The following is a 17,479-nucleotide window of genomic DNA, read 5'->3' as shown; positions in this document are numbered from 1 at the left end:
GTAAATTTTGGTCAATGACATGAGACAAAGTATATGTGAACTGCTGTATGAAAAGTGAATTTACTCTGTAAATCTTCACCCAAATAAAAATAAAATTTAAAAAAAAGAATTGTAGAAACAACCTCATGTAGTAGTTGGGAACCTGGGCTCTGAGACATATCCATTTTGTGAACTTGGGCAAGTTACCTATGTTCTTTGAGACTCAGTTTTGTTATTTGTAAAATGGGAGTAATACCAATTGTGTAAGACTAGTCTCTGGGTGATGCAAAGTTAATGTTGTTGACTACTAACTGGAAGGTTGAAAGTTTGAGTCCACCCAGAGGTGCCTGAATAGAAAGGCCTGCCAATCTACTTCTGAAAAAATCAGCTATTTAAAATGCTGCTGTGACACACGTGGTCACTATGAGTTGGAGTTGACTTGATCGCAAATTTATTTTATTTTATTTTTGGTTTATCATAAACAGTAGGCCAATTTCAGGGCAAAGAAATGGAACAAGATTCATACTTTAAGAGCCATTTTATTATCATTGGATCTTCATTGAATCTCATTTGTTCACTCAACAACTGGATAAAAGAATGTTCCTTTAATGCCTAGTGTATCCTCTTCACTGTGATGAAGACAAAAGGAGCTTTTTGTCTCCTGACTTGGCCCTTTGAATAATTAGAAAAGTGAGATAGCATGAAACCTTGCAAGACCCCTATGAAATGAAGTACTAAACTATGTCATGTCCTTCTGTGCTCTCAATGTCATCCATAGAAAGGGGGGGCCATGCACTGGTGGGGTGGGATGCACGAAAGGAAAGATCTGGAGTGGAGCTTTATAGGATGGGCATGATTTGCAAAAGTGGAGGCAGAAGAGCATATTATGGATCAGAGGGACAAGATGAGCCCCTGGGGCAGAGGTTCGGCAGATATTTGCTAAATGTGTTTTGATCAAATATTCTGTAAAAGAATCCCGGTCCAAAGGGGAAATGCAGAAGAGAATTTCAAATTCTCATAGTATCCAGACTTTCTAGAGCCACTGGGGCTGGATGAACCCCTGACACTATTATGCTGGTATGATCTTTAAACTTTAAACAAAAATATCCCCTGAAGTCTTCTTTAAGCCAAAAAATGTTGTCGTTGTTAGGTGCCATCAAGTTGGGTTAGACTCATAGTGACTCTGTGTACAACAATACGAAACACTGCCCAGTCTTGTGCCATCTTCACAATCATGGCTATATTTAAACCCATTGTTGCAGTCACTGTGTCAATTCATCTCGATGACAGTCTTCCTCTTTTTCACTGACCATCTACTTTATCAAGCTTGATGTCCTTCTTCAGGGACTGGTCCCTCCTCATAATATGTCTGTTTTGGTTATCTAGTGCTGCTCTAACAGATATACCACAAATGGGATTGTTTGAACAAATAGGAGTTTATTCTCTTACAGTTTGGAGGCTTTACGTCTGAATTCAAAGTGCCAGGCTCTAAGGGCTGGGTGAAAGCCCCTGAGTTTTGGGCTTCAGCTCTGCCTCTTGCTCCCAGCCCACTGAAACTGGAGGCTTTTCTTCATTCAGACAGCTGGTGGCTGCTGAAGTGGACAAACCCAAGGTCGACAAGTAACAAAGCACAGTCCCAATACCACACAACACAGCAGGCCCTTAATTCAAGACCATTAAAAGTCACAATATTGACAGAGCATGGCAGGCTGTTGAACAACGACTCGGCTGCATGCAGGGTTCAAGCATGCCATAAGCTGGAGACCATTCCCAAAGCTGCTTCTTAAATATGGGAAACAGACCACATCTCTAAAACAGCTACTCAGCTGCTTGTGGTACATCCCACCATAGAGCTGATTGCCAGTCTCAACATGGGGAATAACTACTACCAGCTTCCCGGCCACTCAACCAGGCCTAGCCAAGTTGACACACAGCCTTAACTACCACAATGTCCAAAGTACATAGGGCAAACTCTTGCTGTCCTTGCTTCTAAGGAGTGTTCTGGCCACACTTCTTCCAAGATGGATTTGTTAGTTCCTCTGGTAATCCAAGGCGCTCTGGTGGTGCAGTAGTTAATGCATTCAGTTAATAGCCAAAAGGTTGGCAGTTTGAACCCACTAGCCACTCCGCAGGAGGAACATGAAGCAGTCTATCTCTGTAAAGATTTACAGCCTTGCAAAATCTTATGAGGCAGTTCTACTCTGTCCTATAGGGTCGCTATGAGTTGGAGTCAACTCGATGGCAGTGACTTGGCAGTCCACATTATACTCAGTATTCTTTGCTAACACCATAATTCAAAGGCATCAATTCTTCAGTCTTCCTTATTCATTGTCCAACTTCTGCATGCATATGAAATGATTGAAAATACCATGAAAATATTTGGGTCAGGTGCTCCTTAGTCCTCAAGGTGACACCTTTGCTTTCTAACACTTTAAAGAGATCTCTTGCAGCCAATTTGCCCAATGTAATACATTGTTTGATTTCTCTACTGCTGCTTCCATGGTCATTGATTGTGGATCAAAGTACAATGAAATACCTAACAACTTCAAGCCAAATGATAGTTAAGCTTAATTAGTAAAGAATGTTTGCCTTGAGCATTGTACTTTTTTTTATTATTACTATTATTATTACTGTGGTAAAATATACCAAAATTTTGCCATTTAAACCATTTTTAAGTGACATTAATTACATTTACCATGTTGTGCTACCATTACCACTATCCATTTCCAAAAGTTTTATATCACCCCAAACAGAAACCCAGGACCCCTAAAGCAATAACTCTTTTTTCCTTCTAGCCTCTGGTAACTACTAATAGACTGTATACCTTTATTCTAGATATTTCACATAATATATACATTTTTGTCTGTATGCATTACTTATTCTAGATATTTCATATAAATGAGACTATGTTTGTCCTTGTGTGTCTAACTTTTTTCACTTAACACAATGTTTTCAAGGTTCAGCCATATCATAGCACATATCAGCATTTTATTTCTCTTTATAGCTGAATAGTATTCCATTGTATGTATACACCACATTTTGTTCACTCATTCACCTGTTAATGAACATTTGGATTATTCCAAATTTTGAGTATTGTGAATAGTTACAATGAACACTGGTGTACCAAAAACCAAACTCACTGCAATCAAGTTGGACCCGACTCATAGCGACCCCTCCTTGGGCTTCTGAGGCGGTATCACTACAGAAGTAGATTGCCCAACTTTCCTTCTGAGGAATGGCTGGTGGGTTTGAACTGCCAGCCTCTGTTTAGCAGTTAAATGCCTTAGACACTACTCCAGCAGAGCTCTGGAGCGCTGGTATATACATATCTATTTGAGTTCCTGCTTGGAAGTCTCTTGGGTATATACATAGGTGTGGTAGTTAAGTCAACTTGCTGGGCCTGGTTTTGAGTGGCTGGGCAGCTGGATGTAGTTATTCCCCATGATGAGACTGATAATCAACTCCATGGTGGAATCTACTAGAGCAGCTGAGTAGCTGCCTTAGGGATGTGGTCTGCTTCCAGTATATAGGAAGAAAATTTGAGAAAGGTCTCTGTAGGTTTTTGTCACTCTTGGACCCTGCATGTAACCAAATCTTCGTTCAGCAGCCTGCCATGCCCTGCTGATCTTGGAACTTTTTCTGGATTTGAATTAGTGGTCTGCTGTGTTGTTTGGTAATATTGGGACTGTGCCTTTTTACCTGTTGACCTTGGGTTTGTCAGCCTCAGCAGCCAGCAGATGCCTGAGTTAAGAAAAGCCTCCAGCTTCAGACAGCTAGAAGCAAGATGCAGAGCTAAAGCCCAAGGTTGAGGGGCCTTCACACAGCCCCTAGAGCTAACACTTTGAACTTGAACTTCTAGCCTCCTAAACATTAAAGACTCCTGTTTGATGAGAACACCCATTTGTGGTGTTTTGGGGTTAGAGTGGCACTAGAAAACCAAGATACTAGGAGTGGAATTGCTGGGTCTTATGGTAATTTTCCAAGGAGCTCTGGTGGCATAATGACTAAAGCATTTGACTACTAATCAGAAGGTTAGTGGTTCAAACCCATCAGCCACTCAGTGGAAGGAAGACTGGGCAATCTACTTCTGTAAAGATTTACTGCCTCAGAAACTCAATGGGGGTCTCACTGAGTAAGAATTGACTTGATGGCAGTGAGTTTGTTTTTGGTTTGTGGTAATTTTCCACCACTCGTCTGTCAGTTTGTCATACTGTGGTCAGTTTGTCATACATGGTGTGAATGTTGCTGTGAGGCTGGAGGCCATACCAGTAGTATTTCAAATACCAGCGGGGTCGCCCGTGGTGGACAGGTTTCAGCGGAGCTTCCAAACTAAGATAGACTGGGAAGAAGGAAGAGGCCATACACTTCTCAAAGAATTGGCCAGTGAAAACCTTATGAATAGCAGTGAAACACTGTCTAGTATATTATTAGAAAACTTTATGAATAGCCCTGAAACATTGTCTGATATAGTGCTGGAAGATGAGCCCCTCAGGTTGGAAGGCACTCAAAATATGACTGGGGAAGAGCTGCCTCCTCATAGCAGAGTTGACCTTAATGATGTGGATGGAGTAAAGCTTTTGGGACCTCCGTTTGCTGGTGTGGCATGACTCAAAATAAGAAGAAACAACTGCAAACATCCATTAGTAATTAGAACATGGAATGTATGGAGTATGAATCTAGAAAAATTGGAAGTTGTCAAAAATGAAATGGAACACATAAAGATCAATATCCTAGGCATTAGTGAGCTCAAATGGACTGGTTTTGGCCATTTTGAATCAGACAACAATATGATCTACTATGCCAGGAATGTCAAATTGAAGTGGAATGGCATGGCATTCATCATCACAAAGAATGTTTCAAGATCAATCCTGAAGTACAGTGCTATCAGTGATAGGATAATATCCATACACCTACAAGGAAGACCAGTTAATACTACTATTATTCAAATTTATGCATGAACCACCAAAGCTAAAGATGAGGAAATTGAAGATTTTTACCAACTTCTGCAGTCTGAAATTGACCAAACATGCAGTCAAGATGTGTTGATTATTACTGGTGATTGAAATGCAAAAACTGGAAACAAAGAAGAATCACTGGTAGTTGGAAAATATACCCTTGATGATAGAAATGACACTGGAGATGACATGGTAGAATTTTGCAAGACCAACTACTTATTCATTTCAAATACCTTTTTCAACAACATAAACAGTGGCTATACACATGGACTTCTCCAGGTAGAGTACACAGAAATCAGATAGACTACATCTGTGGATAGTTGTAATGGACAAGATCAATATCTTCAGCTAAAACAAGGCTAGGGGCTGACTGTGGAACAGACCATCAACTTCTCATATGCAAGTTCAAGTTGAAGTTGAAGACAATCAAAACAAGACCACGAGAGCCAAAATATGACCTTGAATATACCCTCCTGAACTTAGAGACTATCTAGAGAATAGATTTGATGCATTGAACACCAGTGATTGAAAACCAGAGGAATTGTGGTATGACATCAAGAACGTCACCCATGAAGAAAGCAAAAGGTTATTAAAAAGATAGAAAAGGAAGAAAAGAACAGAATGGATGTCAGAAGAGACTCTGAAACTTGCCCTTGAACGAAGAGAAGCTAAAGCAAATGGAAGAAATGACTAAATAAAAAAGCTGAACACAAGATTTCAAATAGCAGCTCAAGATAAAGTAAACTATTATAATGAAATGTGCAAAGACCTAGAGTTAGAAAACAAAAAGGGAAGAACACACTCGGCATTTCTCAAGCTGAAAGAACTGAAGAAAATATTCAAGCCTCTAGTTGAAATATTGAAAGATTCTATGGGGAAAATACTGAATGATGCAGGAAGCATCAAAAGAAGATGGAAGGAATACACAGAGTCACTGTACCAAAAAGAATTGGTCAATGTTTATCCATTTCAGGAGGTGGCATATGATTGAGAACCAATGGTGCTGAAGGAAGAGGTCAAAGCTGGACTGAAAGAATTGGTGAAAAACAAGGCTCTAAGAATTGACGGGATACTCATGGAGATGTTTTAACAAACAGATGCCCCACAGGAGGCACTCACTCGGTTATGCCAAGAGATTTGGAAGACAGCTACCTAGCCAATTGACTGGAAGAGATCCATATTTGTACCCATCCCAAAGAAAGGTGATCCCACAAAATGTGGAAATTACCAAACAATATCATTAATTTCATAAGCAAGTAAAATCTTACTGAAGATAATTCAAAAATGGTCGCAGCAGTGTATTGACAGGGAGCTTCCAGAAATGCAAGCTGGATTCAGAAGAGGACATGGATCAAGGGATATCATTGCTGATGTCAGATGGATCTTAGCTGAAAGTAAAGAATACCAGAAAGATGTTTACTTATGTTTTATTGACTATGCAAAAGCATTTGATTGTGTGGAGTATAACAAATTGTGGATAGCATTGAGAAGAATGGGGATTCCAGAATTCTGTCATTCGAACAGAACAAGGGGATACTGCATGGTTCAAAATCAAGAAGGGAGTGTGTCAAGGTTGTATCCTTTCACCATACTTATTCAACTTGTATGCTGAACAAATAATCTGAGAAGCTGGATTATATGAAGAAGAACATGGCTTCAGGATTGGAGGAAGACTCATTAACAACCTGCGATATACAGACAACACAGTTTTGCTTGCTGAAAGTGAGGATGATTTGAAGCACTTGCTGATGAAGATTAAAGACTATAGTTTACAGTATAGATTACAACTCAATATAAAGAAAACAAAAATCCTCACAACTGGTCCAGTAAACAGCTTCACAGTAGATGGAGGAAAGATTGAAGTTGTCAAGGATTTCATATTACTGGGCTCTACAATTAACACCAATGGAAGCAGCAGTCAAGACATCAGACGATGTATTGCATTGGGCAAATCTGCTGCAAAGGACCTCTTTCAAGTGATGAAGAACAAAGACATCTCCTTGAAGACTAAGGTGCACGTAACCCAAGCCATGGTATTTTTAATTGCCTTATATGCATATGAGAGCTGGACAATGAATAAGGAAGACCAAAGAAGAGTTGATGCTTTTGAGTTGTGGTGTTGGAGAAGAATGCTAAGAGTACCATGGTCTGCTAAAAGGACTAACAAATCTGTCCTGGAGGAAGTGCAGCTGGAATGCTCCTTGGAAGCAAGAATGGCCAACTTTGTCTCACCTACTTGGTCATATTGTCAGAAGGAACCATTCCCTGGAGAAGGATATCATGCTTAGTAAAGTGGAGAGTCAATGAAGAAGGGGAAGGCCCTCAACGAGATGGATAGAGACAGACAGGCTCAGATGTAGCAAGGATTGTGGAGCTGGCACAGGACCGGGCTGTGTTTTATTCTGCTGTGCATAGGGTTGCTATGAGTTGGAGGTGACTCAATGGCACCTAACAACAGCAACAACAATAATAGACCATTGTCTTTTAAACTCTGTAAAACACCGCCAAGGAATAGAGTGGGTTTGATGCCACTGGTCTTAGTGTCTTTCAAGAGACTTGTGTCTGGTTGGAGTGGCAGCATCAACCAGTCAAGCTGCAAATGGCCTCACTGTCTGGCGATTTGTTGGGATGTCCCAGGAGTCAGGGAAAGAGCAGAATCTGTGACCTCAAGAGGTGTCAAGACACTGTTTTAGGTGCAGCATTGACTGGGTCTTCCTCACTGTGGATCATGTACTGGAAAGAACTCTGGAGAGCAGGGCCTGAATACAATTCTGCCTCTACTGAGTGGTCCATGTAGCTCTAGAGGGTTCTGCTGTCTCCTCTGTAAAATGGGAATATCAGACTATAGCTCTATCAGGTCCATTCAAGCTCCCAGAGCCTGGGCCCTCATAGTTCTGTTAGTGCTGACCAGCCTTGGCAGCCTAGAAGTTTCCAGGCTTTTTTGGGAGACAAGACTCACTCATGAAGCAAGAGAACAGTCAAAGATAGTGGATAATCAACTGTGAGATTGAATGAGACACACTAGAAGGAGATATAATCACTTTTCCAAAAGAACTTTCAAAAACCTTCAAAGTATTTCTGGTAATCTCTGAGTGGTAGGAAAATAGATGATATTTATTTTCTTTATCACCTATTTTCATTTTCCTGTAAACAATATAAAGGAGCTCTGGTGGCATAATGTGTAAGGCATTTGGCTGTTAACCAGAAGATTGGTGGTTCAAACCCAACAGCTGCTCCACAGGAGGAAGATGAAACAATCTACTTCCATAAAGATTTGCAGCCTTGGAAACCCAATGGGGATCAGTATGAGTCAGAATCAACTCAGTGGCAGTGGGTTTGGGTTTTTCTTTTCTTTTTTTTTTTTTTGTATAGTCATTATAATAACATGTAATACCTTGACAATCAGAAAATAGTTTTTGTTTTTAATCTAAGGAAAAGGGCTTCCACAAAACCAAGCTTTACTGACATAAAAATGTTTGTCTAGCACAGTGGTTGTCAAGCTTTAATATGCATTGGAATTGCCTGAAGGTCTTGACAAAACACCCCCAAAGTTTCGATTCTGTAGGTCTGGGGCAGGGGCTGAGAATTTGCTTATCTAACAGGTTCACAGGTGCTGATGTGGCTGGTCTGAGGACCACACTTGAAGAGTTACTGACCAAAGATTTCATCTATCTGATAGTTTCATTTTCTAAGATTCTTACAGTCTTTTTTTTTTTTTTTTTTTTTTTGCCTTTTCTGACTTGCTATTCCCTTTCCTTGGAATGAGCTTTCAATCCCAGTTTACCAGGCAAACTCCTATGCATCCTTCACAAACTGTCTCAGGTGTTACCTTCTCCAGGAAGGCATTCCTCACTTCCCAGATCTCTGATCATGAGAATTATTACTTCCTTTTCTGTCCTACCTCTCTACCTATACGTATTTTGAATGTTGCTTCTCTTAAGCTGCACAATAATTCATTTCTTTATCTATCTCTTCTATTATTATCATTTTCTTTTTGTTTTTATTATTGTTGTTGAGAATATTCACAGCAGAACATACACCAGTTCAACAGTTTGTATGTACAATTCAGTGACATTCTTCGAGTTGTATAACTGAGCAATGTACTCATTTAAAGAACCATCTATAAGGGATCATCAGATTGACAATGGCAACTCGAAAGATTGTTGTTGTTGTTGTTATGTGCCATCGAGTCAGACCCAATTCTTAACGACCCCTCCTTGGGTTTACGAGGCAGTATCACTACAGAATCGATTGCCCAACCTTCCTTCCGAGGAGTGGCTGTGGGTTTTGAACCGCCAGCATTCTGGTTAGCAGTCAAGTGCCTTAGGCACTATGCTACCAGAGCTCCTACTTGAAAGATTAGATAGGAAATTTAGGGGGCAGTGAATTTATGTTAATGGGGAAGGAACAATTAGGAAAAGGAGGGTGAGAATGGTTTCACAACTTGTGATACTCTGGCTGGTCCTATGCTCCCTTCTGGAGCTGAGGGTGAGGTCTACTTCCTGCAATCCCATAGTTAAAAATGTGGATGGAATGGCTTCCTAAGGGAAATCAAGGTTCAGTTACCAGAACTAGGAGCTTGAAAAACAAAAAGCACAGCTGATCCCTACAGGCCACCAATACTGAAACCACAAGCCTATAAAAGGCACCTGCAGGCTCACGTCATAATATTCCAGCATGCTGACCTTAAATTCACTTGAGAGTCAACTCACCTTCTTTTGTATTGCCAGGAAAGTTGCATCCAATAGGAAACAAGCTTCTAGAACTCAGAGGTTGGGCCATATTGTGATCATGACATAGCACCTGCCATTGGCTAAGAGCACTCTCCTTTCTGGAAGTATTATTTCTGAGGAAAGTGCTTCAGGGAGCACTTCTTGCTTTCCTGTGTTTGTACAGCACCTTAAGTTATCAAGAGGCATTACAGAACTGTGTGCACTTTTAATTGTGACTTTTTGAAGCACGAGTTCCTGAAATGGCCTTGCATTCTGATAGTGATCTTAGAAACCCAGCCCTGGAGAACACATTTTCCTCCCAGGCTGTGACTCAGCTGAGAATGGCGTTAAAGTTCCTCTCAGCTCTGAAGAATCTTTCTGCTGGTCAATATTTTAAAGGATTAAGAAAAGAAAATCAACACATGTAAATTAAAAATAAATAATTGGCCTGGAAGGCCATTTGCATTGATATTTATCAAATGATCAGTAATAATTTTTAAAATCACATAGGAAGAATAATAACTCAAGGAAACTTTAAATCCACGTATTCATCCAATGTATTCACTGAGTGCTTACTGTATGCCAGGAACTGCATTAGGCTCTGGGGATATTATTACTATTGTTAGTTGTTGTCCACTCTCTGACTGATGGCAACCTTACATATAACAGAAAGAAACATTACCTGGTCCAGTGCCATCTTCATGAGCATTAGCAAGTTTGAGTCTATGGTCATGGCCATTGTGTCAGTCTGTCTCACTGAGAGGGTTTTACTTTACCAAATATGCTGTCCTTTTCTAGCAGTTGGTCTTTCCTGATGATGTGAACATAGTAAGGGAGCCGAAGTATTGCCATCCTTGCTTCTATGGATGATTCTGGTTGTACTTCCAAGAAGGATTTGTTTGATCTTCTGGCTTTGTTGTTGTTAGTGGCTGTCTAGTTAGCCTCAACTCATAGTGGTGACCTTATGTATAACAGAACAAAACACTGTATTAAGGAAAACAGATTAAAAAAATAATAATCCTTGCCTATATGGAGCTTGGGAGCTCTGGTAGCATAGTGGCTAGGGCACCTGACTGCTAACCAGAAGGCTGGTGGTTCAAACCCACCAGCCACTCCTCGGAAGAAGATAGGGCAATTTACTTTTGTACTGATACTGCCTCGGTAACCCAAGAAGGGGTCGCTATGAGTTGGGTCTGACTCGACAGCACACAACAACAACATACGGAGCTTAGGAGCTCTGGTGGCATAGTGCCTAAGGCATTTGACTGCTAACCAGAAGCCTGGCAGTTCAAACCCACCAGCCACTCCTCAGAAGGAAGATTGGGCAATCTACTCCTGTAGAGATACCACCTCAGAAATCCAAGGAGGGGGTCTCTATGAGTCGGAAACGACTCAACAGCAGTGAGTTTGGCTTTTTGGTTTATATGGAGCTTAAGGAGTTCTGGTGGCTCAGTGTCTAAGGCATTTGACTGCTAACCAGAAGGTTGATGGTTCAAACCCACCAGCTGCTCCACAGAAGGAAGATGGGACAATCTGCTTCTGTAAAGATTTACTACCTTAGAAACCCAGTGGTGGTCACTATGAGTCAGAAATGACTCAATGGCAATGTTTGTTTGTTTGTTTGTTTGTTTTTTGTGGAGCTTACATTTTAGCAAGCATATCCGTGTGTATACCATCTCCAAGGATTCTCTGTGTCATTGACAAGAAATAGTCATTTACACCAATACATACAGCAAATCCTCAGTGAGGGCTTCCTCTATGTTGTTGATGTTAGGTGCCGTCAAGTCGTTTCCGACTCATAGCGACCCCATACACAGCAGAACGAAACACTGCCCGATCCCACGCCAGCTCCACGATCCCTGCTATACTTGAGCCCATCATCGCAGCCACTGTGTCAATCCATCTCATTAAAGGCCTCCCCCTCTTTCATCAACCCTCCACCCTACCAAGCATGACATCCTTGTCCAAGGAGTGGTCCCTTCTGACAACATGCTGGGTTTTGTGGGGGGTTTTTTTTTTTTTTGGTCATTGTTCTGCAGATATCTCATTATTCTTTTTTTTTCCCCCCCTAGGGATTACAAGCAGGCCTCAGAGAGATGCAGACACCTGTTCAAGGAACCACAGGAAGTAAGAGGTACTTTCAAGACCAGAAGTCATATCTCCATATCTGCCTTTTAATTTGTTTTCTCTCCTTGGATATGGATAGGGGTGTCATAGGGAGTGGTAAGGACTGTGGCAAAACTGGACAACATGATCTGGGCAAAATTAGCAATTAGTATTCAGGTCTAATCTCAGGAAACTGTGGTCCAGTAGAGCCAGGTTTTCTGATATTTCAAGAGAAGTCAGCAAACAGGATTCCCAAGTTTCAAAAACACTGTAAAGGTCAAACAAACTGGGCTGGGCATAATTCAGGCCATGGGTCTGCTCTTCTGTTAGAGGTTATACTGTGTCTAGGAGGGCTTCTGGGGAGGTAGGATTCCAGAGAACAACTCCGAAATGAAATTTGAGTAGAAAACTGGAAATACAGTTGTGGTCCTTACACAGTGTTTCTCAGGTTGAGTGTATAAGGGTAAGGTAGAAAAATGGGGCCTTGTTTACCAAAAAGCAAAGTTCTTAATGAAAGGTAACTGAGAGGGAACAGCTGGAATATTCCAACCCTGCCTATCGTGGAGGAGGTTGGCATAGAACCATCTTATATTGGGTTGACAGGCCACGCTTATCTGAAAGGGAAAATTTAACTTCAGGGCGGGCTTCGTGTTACATCTGAGGCCCTAATAATGATTATTATGCTGTCATGGCACAAGACGTGGTTCAAAATAATTCTCTTCCTAAAAGTCACATTCTACTCGCTTCCTGGCCCTTCCTTGCCTCCTCCGCCTGTGGCCTCCCACGCTCAGCAAGACTTTCCTCTTTTCCACCCTATTTGCCAAGGGGTGGCAGCCACAGGACACATGGAGGTCTCATCACTACAGTGGTCTGTAACTGGAATGGAGTTGTCCCCCTGGTGGTGGCAACTCCTTTTCCAGTCCTGGCCTTTGAAGAGGGGAGGGAGCACAGACTAGTTTCCATGTTTAGAAAACATTTGCACAACCTACAGTCTGAAACTACAAGATAATTGTCTTACTTACAACAATGTATAAAAGGATTCCCATCCTCCCAGAGTTTAACAAGATCAGAAACCTCTGTTTACTATGAGAACTGTTTCAGAAAGGGAAGTGAAATCTGGCACATGCAAAATACCATTTCTACCCATTCTCAAGATAGTGGCTTTGCAGCCATAAGCCATGAATATTTCATCACGGCAAAACCCTACTGTTAGTGCTCTGGGGACAGATTTGCTGTTGCTGTTGCTGCTGCTGCTGCTGCTGCTGCTGCTGCCGCCGCCGCCACCGCCTCCACTACCTCCTTCTGTTGCTTGGATAAAGCTGAGGCATGTGGCATGGCTGTCAGATTCTTGGAAGATCAGGCATTTGTACCATGAGGCTCTAAATCTCTCCTCTGGGCCTTGAGAGACTTCTCTTTGGAAAACAAACACAGTAAGAACTTAGATACTCTTATGAAATGAATTATGTCCCCCAAAATATTAACTTGGCTAGGTCATGATTCTCAATATTATGTGATTATCCTCCATTTTGTGATCTGATGTAATTACCCTATGTGTTGTAAATTCTAACTTCTATGATGCTAATGAAGCAGGATTGATGGCATTTATGTTAATGAGACAGGATGCAATCTACAGGATAGGTTATATCTTGAGTCAATCTCTTTTAAGATATAAAAGAGATTAAACAAGTGAGCAGACATCAGAGAAAGAAGAGGTAGGAGCAGAGTATGACCTTTGGACCCAGGGTCCCTGTGCTGAGAACCTCCTAGACCCAGGGGAAGACTAATGCCAAGACACGTGGAGATCTCTAAGAATGCCAAGCCTCTAGATGTGGAAAGGAGAGAAAGACCTTCCCCCAGAACCAACAGAGAAAGAAAGCCTTCCCCTAGAGCTTGCACCCTGAATTTGGATTTCTAGCCTCCTATACTGTGTTGTTGTTGTTGTTATGTGCTGTTGAGTCGGACCCAACTCATAGAGACCCCTCCTTGGGTTACCGAGGCAGTATCACTACAGAAGTAGATTGCCCCTTCTTCCTTACAAGGAGTGGCTGGTGGGTTTGAACCGCCAGCCTTCTGGTTAGCAGTCAAGTGCCTTAGGCACTATGCTACCAGAGCTCCTCCTATACTGTGAGAGAATAAATTTCTATTAATTTGTTAAAGCCATCCACTTGTGGTATTTCTGTTATAGCAATACTAGGTAAGTAAGAAAAATACCTTCTGAAAGGGATGAGACAAAGGAAACTTGTACTCCCTCCCCCACTCCTTGGGGGTCATTTAAGATAAAAAAGTGAAATGAATTCTCCCACTCACGGGGAGGTAGAGCAACCCTGGGATTAAAAATGTTTAGAAACCTGTGTTCTAGCCCTGGTTTCCTTACTTCCTCATCTTGGGAATGAGCACAATTTACTGAACTTCTTTGAGTCTTAATTTTCTCACCTGTGAAATGGGAATAATAATAGAACTGGGCTATTGTGAGGGTAAATTAGGGGAGATACTGCGAGATAGGAGCTACTCTCTACACTAAGCTTGTTTTTCAGTGCGCCACAGTCCCCACCATGCCCCATCAAGGTACAAGATGAAAGACAGTTATGAGTCCCAGACTTGGCTCTGCCAGTTACTTCATGTGGCTCCTTGAGTGGGTGAGGAGGAGTCATTGTTACATATGATGATCAAGGCTATTCCATTGCAGTGCTTCAGATGCGACAGAGAAAACACAAGCTACTTTTGCTTCCACCACACCTAGGGCCTTTTTATTTATTTATTTTTTAAAAATTGTGATTTGGGTGAAAGTGTACAGAGAAAATTGGTTTTCTGCTCAACAATTCATACACATTTTGTTCTTTGACGTTGATTGCAATCCCCACCATGTAACGATAACTATTCTCACTTCCTCCCTGTGTTTACCATGTCCCTTCATCCTTCTTTTCTATCTCTTCCTGCCTTCTGAGGTTTATCCCTGAGCAAATGCTGCCCTTTTGATCTCATATGGGTGATTGTTCTAATGAGTGCATAGCTCCCCGGTTTATTGTTCACCTTATAGGCTTGTCTGTCCTTTGGCTGAAAGCTGAGCTATAGGGGTGAATTCAGTTCCAGGCTTGAAGGGCATGTAAGGGCCATAGTCTTAGGGGTTCCACCAGGCTCTATGAGACTAGTAAGCCTAATCATCTTTGTGATTTTGAGTTTTGTTCCACATTCTTCTCCCACTCTATCCTGGACCTCCTGTTGTGATCTCTTTCATGTTGTTGTTAGGTGCCATTGAGTTGGCTGCGACTCATAGCGACCCTATATACAAGAGAAGGAAACACTGCCTGGTCCATAGTGCTGCCTGGTCCATAAATACTGCCCTTTCACAGCAGTCAGCAATGGCAGCCAGGTACCATCTAATGCTTCTTGAGTCAGGGTTGTGAAGCTGGGGTTCACGTGGTCCATTAGTCCTTTGGACTAATTGTTTCCTTGTGTCTTTCATTTTCTTCACTTTTCTTTGCTTGGACAGAGAGGCCAACAGTTGCACCTTAGGTGACTACTCACAAGCTTTTAAGGCCCTAGTCGTTACCCACCAAAGTAGAATATAGAACACTGTGCTTGTGGACTATGTTATGCCAATTGATATGTCCCCAGAGTTCTGAGCCTCTACGCCCAGTGACTCATTCCCTGAAGGTGTTTAGTTATGGCTAAGATGTTTTCATAACTTTGCTCCACACCCAGGGCCTTTACACACTACCTTTCCCTGAATTTCTGGGCTGCTTCAGCTATAATCCAGATAAGAATATGCCCTAATCTAGTTAAAGATGTGCCTGTTTTGCGTCCCACCCCACCTTCCTGGGGATGCCAAATTGGCAACTTGGAAGTGGGATTAGGGTGAGGGTGGTTGGAGTCCACTTCTACCAGAAGGAAGGAGAGAGGGCACTTTTTATATATGCAGATTCCTGACTAGACCCCAGACCCACTGCATCTGAATCACTGGAGCAGGAACATTGGAATCTGCAGGTGTAGCAAGCCCTCCAAGGGAGCAGATACACATGTAAATTGGCCTTCAAGGCCCTCCAGTGCCTCAAACTGCAGATCTTTTCTTCAACCTGCTTATTCTTACGTGTCCTGGTTAACTGGACCATCATCTCCAGGGGAGCCAGGCCACCAAACCAGAAACCTGGGAGTCCCCCAGGTCCTGGCATGCCTCAGTCACCTCTTAGTCCATCTCCACTAGAACTTGTCCTAGTGTGGGCCTCCTCCCTGCCTTGCCAACCCCAATCAGGTCTCCCCCCATTATTCTTCACCAGAACCAGTGGTCTCATGCTCCCTCTGCCCAATTTGGAGTGCTTGATGTAAACCTGGCCCTAATATTTTCCCACTTAAAATTCTTCAGGGATTTCCCACCCTCTACAGGATCAAGTCTGACTATGTGCAAGACATTCAAGGCCTCTCTCCCCAGCCTTGGCTCTCTTGCCACTCCCTCTTCCACAGGGAAAACTCCAACTAGACTTAGGTGATGCTCAGGCCTCTGAATGTCCCATGGGGCTACCTGCCTCTGGGCTTCTATAGACATAGTACCTTCTTCCACTGAAATATCTTTTCCCCTCTGGTAGTATCAAGACTTGGCTTCAGCTAATATCACCTTCTCTAGGAAGCCTTCCCAGATATCCCCAGGTAGCACTGACTATTCCCTCCTCTATCCCTGAATACTTTCCAATTATATCACCCATGACCATGAATTGCCCTTATTTGTGTATGTAATTCTGCCCTATTAGACTATGAGGAATTTACATTGTATTCATTTCAAATTCCAAACTTTTATCAGGGCTGATTAGGTCCTGCAAGATCTGCTCCACCCTCTTTTCCACATATATCACCCAGTCTCACTGGCCTTCTGACTATTCCCAACAAGCTCCTTCCTGGTTCTAGGTCTTTGTTCCTGTGGTACCCTTTGCCTGAAAGGCCTTCCTCTAGATCTTTCCACGGCTATGGCTAGCTCCTCTTTGACATTCATGTATCTGCTCAAATGTCACCTCTTCAAGAGTCCTTCCCTGGCCAGCCAATCGAAAGTCATCCTCATTGCTCATTATTCTCTCTCATAATACCATATTTCTTTTCTTTGAAGCACTTATCACAAGCTGTAGTAAATTCACTTTTAAAATCAGCCTTAAACCAAAAAACCAAACCTGTTGTTGTCAATGAGTTGATTCTGACTCATAGTGATCCTATAGGACAAGGGAGAACACCCCATAGGGTTTCCAAGGCTACAGTCTTTGCAGAAGCAGACTGCTACATCTTTCTCCTGTAGAAAGGCTGATGGGTTCCAACCACTGAACTTTTGGTTAGTAGCCAAGTGCTTAACCACTGCGCCAAATACATGTAATAGAATGCATGCACTTAAGATGTGCAGTTCCATAATTTTTTTTCCTCTTATTTATTTATTTAAATTTTTATTGTGATTTGGGTAAAAGTTTACAGAACAAATTCATTTTCCATACAGCAGTTCATACACATTTTGTCTCATGACATTGACCACAGTTCCCCACCATGTAAACAGCTCCATTTCCACTTCCTCCCTGTAGTTACCTCTTCCCTGCATCCTTCCCTCCCATGCAGTCTCACCCCCTGAGCTATCTCCCTGTGCAAACACTGCCCTTCTGTTCTCCCATGATTGATTGCTCCAAGGAGTGTATCTACCTGATGTAAATGTTTACCCCACATGCCTGTCTGTTGTTTGGCTGGAAGCCACAGGAGTGAGTT

Source organism: Orycteropus afer, unplaced genomic scaffold (assembly GCF_000298275.1).
Source record: "Orycteropus afer afer isolate SDZICR_OR568_19922 unplaced genomic scaffold, OryAfe1.0 scaffold00056, whole genome shotgun sequence".
Lineage (NCBI taxonomy): Eukaryota > Metazoa > Chordata > Mammalia > Tubulidentata > Orycteropodidae > Orycteropus > Orycteropus afer.
Note: the sequence above shows the minus strand (reverse complement) of the source record.